This window comes from Limulus polyphemus, unplaced genomic scaffold (assembly GCF_000517525.1).
Source record: "Limulus polyphemus unplaced genomic scaffold, Limulus_polyphemus-2.1.2 Scaffold464, whole genome shotgun sequence".
NCBI lineage: Eukaryota > Metazoa > Arthropoda > Merostomata > Xiphosura > Limulidae > Limulus > Limulus polyphemus.
The window spans coordinates 129,949-134,297 of record NW_013666074.1 but is presented as its reverse complement, the minus strand read 5'-3'; positions in this window follow the sequence as shown (position 1 = coordinate 134,297).

The following is a 4,349-nucleotide window of genomic DNA, read 5'->3' as shown; positions in this document are numbered from 1 at the left end:
CCCTCGTGTGGCTTTGCGCGAAATTCAAAAACAAACAAACACTCAATCCTTTTTTATTTTGCCACACCTTTTTTTTCACACCTAAGGTGTTTTTGATTAGATATCATGACTTTTTGTCAATACACACCAACAAACCACAGCAATTAAGAAAGTGACACTCAGTAGTAACCCATATTAGCTTTAAGATCGCAACCCTATTATTTCGGAACAAACCTTTACTTTACAGAACCAACCAGATTCTTTAAAATATATGATGGTAGTTTTATTCTCTAAAACAGTGTTAATAGCTTCCTATATAGTAACGTCATGGCATTTAGATTAACAATTTCTTGTCATCAACCCCATGCAATCGGTACAGCCGTATCAAGCATCATTATTTATGCTAATTGCTTAAGCTAATATCACGTGACGCTAAACTCTCTTTATAAGGATAATTTCATAAAATCTAGTAAATTTATGTTAAAAAGTTGGCAATGAATTATCAATAATAACTGTTCACCCGTATGATTATTTTGAAAACTTGAGCTAGAAACTGCTAATCAAGTTTGCTTGGCCTAACAATACTTATGTATCTGCACGTCCTTTCACCTTATAGTTTTACTCCCCTAAATCAGCCGTCTTTAATCCGAATGACAAAAAACGGCTCACTTTTACTCTTAGATGAAGCTGTAATAAAAATGTTAGACCGACACCTCACGTGACTTTTTGCGTAGGCATGCGGAAAAGTTTGAGCGGTTTTTGTTGAATAACTTTGCACATGGAGCTTATATTTACACTAAATGAGGCTCCTAATTTTAGGTTAAAGTTTTGTCAGTTTCCCAGCTTTGGAAAAAATCCACAAAAGTTAAGTATGTTTTTCTATCAAATAAAGTTTCCGTACTATTGGAGCGAAGGGGAAAAAAAGAAGGAAGAAACTCAATCAAAATTGGAGATTTTATATCTCGTGTATTTCTTAGCTACAGAAAGTGCAAAATCGCTAAACTATCACTCCTGTTAATAGCACACAGTGTGTCTTGCAGGTTGTTTTGGTCGCACAACCCACAACCGTGTGTCTTGGTATATATTGTTACGTCTCCGTTCGTTAGTTGATTTTCCGTAACTTCGTTCCGACGAAACTATAGCGACACAAGTCCTTACTTAATAAAACTGGTTTATTCTTTCCGAATACAACTTTACGATACACTTAATTTCAACAGTCGCGCTATAACAAACGCTATATCTCACGTGGCCAACAATATTTTGTCCGCATACATTCAATTACTCATTACACTGTTGTCCCGTCACGTTGTCAACGTCTTATATATACAAGACTAACACACATCTAGTAGTCTCCCGATAATTCACGAAGGTTCGAGAGAAGTGGCGTAATACTAGTCACGTGACCTCGCTGACGCAACAATATGTATTTTGGGGAATAATTCACCGGAATACAGAGCACAAACTCACTACGACATTATCTTTTATTGAAATGAAAATAAAGAATTATTGGGTCAAATATGTATATATTTTAAACTATGAAGTTCGGTATGCACTTCCTCTGGAAGTGTTATATCATTACTGAGAACGTTATAATAGTCAAAAAGTATATTCTGTAAACATTTTGTACTTTTTTTCGATAACGTACCATTCATTTCTGCTTAAGAGTTAAAACTGATTTCCTTTTCAAAATGTCACAAACTTATTTTTCATCTGGGGATACAGTGATAAAGAATGTTAGACTATGTTGGCTAATAAAGATTCTCTTCCTAGCTCTGATTGTCAACTAATGTTATTTGTCCGAAAATTAGTTATGTATACATCTGTGTGCATGTAACGAATAATCAACGAACTTATGTATTTTTGCTTATACTGTGTCTAATTTTAGTATCTAGAAATTCGCTATAATGAATTCACAATATACTCAATAGTAACACTACGCTTTTAGACCTTTCAAGTTCATAAGAAATTTACTATTGTAGAACCGAGAGACATGCCAATGAAGACGTTATTAAGGAATGTGTTTCTCCATTTCTCCAAAGACAGTGTGGAAACTTAGTAAACTGAAACATTTTTGAAATTCCTTGAACATATGGAGACTTTTGTAGCGATAGGAATCCTATAGAATGTATCAAAACTCTTCTAGAGAGTAATCCTAGGACGTGACAAAGATTTTCTAGAGAGAGTAATCCTACAGAACGTATTAAACTTTTCAAAAGAGTAATCCTAGGTTATACCAAAACATTTTAGAGAGTATAATCGTAGAACGTATGAAAACTTTTCTAGAGAGTAAACCTAGGACGTAACGAAACTTTTCTAGATAGACTAAACCTAGGAAATACCAAAACTTTTCTAGAAAGAGTAATCCTAGAATGTAAGAAAACGTTTCTAGAAAGAGTAATCCTAGAATGTAAGAAAACGTTTCTAGAAAGAGTAATCCTAGAAAGTATCAAAACTTTTTAGAGAAAGTAATGCCAGAATATATCAAAACTTTTCTAACGATTGTAATCCTAGAACTTATTAAAACTTTCCAATAGAAAAAAAGTAGAAGTGAATATTAATAAGGAATATTTTTCTTTCGAAGTTAATTCGGTGGTGGAAGAATACATAACTGGAAAACGTGCAGCTGTTCTTTAGGACAATGTGACTTAGGCTGCATTATGTGACCTAAGTGGCAGAAACATAGCTCAGCAAATAGCTGCTTTCAATCTGATATGAATTTACTTATCTCTTTTGTGGAAGTCACCAGTGGGAAGTCGTTAAATGTCACTATGTTCCAGCGAATTATGAAGGACTTAATAAGTTTTAAATTCACCTGTTTGTTTCTTTTACCTGAACGACATTTTTATACACACAATGGGTGAACGTTCAGGCTATAGTCATCTATGGTTTACGTATAGCCGTTCCTAATTTTGAATTGTGGGCTAGAGGGAAGGTAATCTGTCGCTAGCACCCTCCGCCTGAAGCTTTATTTGTTTATTTCGAAAAATTCGCGAAAAGCTAAACAAGATATATCTGCGCTAGCTGTACCTAATTCTAAACTGAAAGACTAAAGGCAAGGCTTTAGGGCTATTCGCATCGAGTAGTGGGGTTTTACTGTCACTCTTATAACGCATCCAAGCCCCCTCCCCAAACTACGGATCGCGTTTTTGCAATGACAAGAAAGGTAGACTCTCAAATCCCAGAGTCGAATACGCTAACAACTAGGTTACGCTCGTCCTGTTTTTAATTAAAAGTGTTTTTATACTTATTAAATATTTTATACTTAACAGCTTTTCATATCATAATTCCCGTACAAGTTTTCTATTACTTATATATCCAAGAATATTTACTGAATTATTTTTTTTTGTTTCTTTCGTGTGGTCTAATATCATAGGCAAGTATTGTACGTAAACTAATCACGAAATTTGCTGCTTCGTTCTATATTTTTTCCATGATAATTTAATTGAATTTGTCTATTTCTTTCACAACACAGTAGTGTTCTAAATAATTAAACAAACCTAATCTATTCTCGAACTTTTACACTTTGCTGTTCTCTCAGGCTCTCATCTCACCGGCAATAGAGGGGCGCGTCAGTTCGGGTTTGGTGGTCATCGTGAAAGATCGCTTTATGTGACATTTTGCACGTGCATGGGAAAGACGCTGGACATTAAAGGGTCACGCTAAAGCAAAAGCCATTACAATCACAGAGTCTCTGGAGACTTAAAATAAAGCGTGTTTGTATTATTTCAGACCGGTTGTGAGTGATTTGTATTATTCACATGTAAACTCAGGATATGAAAATGTGGATGCATGACAAAACAGAGTTCACAGATTACAAGCCGCTTCCGCTTAGAGTCGTTACGGATCGCAGAATAACTGAACACTCATCACACATCAACTTAATGTTATTGAAAAATAGAATAACTTAAAAATCAGGAAAGCAAAATTCGAGATTTATACGGTATTTTTTAAACTGTTTCAAAGCAATACTTACCGTATTTTTCGGTGTTTAAGACGCACTTTTTTACCCCGAAAATTTGATGTCAAAATCTGCTTGTGTCCTATACACCGAAGTTATGAATAATATATATGTATATATACGATATACACAAGCCATATGTAAATATGTTTAAATAGGCATGCATAGTTTAGTTCAATTGAATGTGTTATTTATAACAATGGTAGTTTTTTTCTTTTAAAAACATAACTATTTATAATGCTCCATAAAAACAAAACAATAAATTACAGTGAAAGCAATGAAGATTATGTAGGTTTTGAACCAAACTAAATAACAGTAAACCTTTTTTTGATTTACGGAATTTTTTTATTTTGATGTTTTGAGCTATTTTGTGTTTAGAACAATATATACTAATTTTTAAAGTATCAAATTG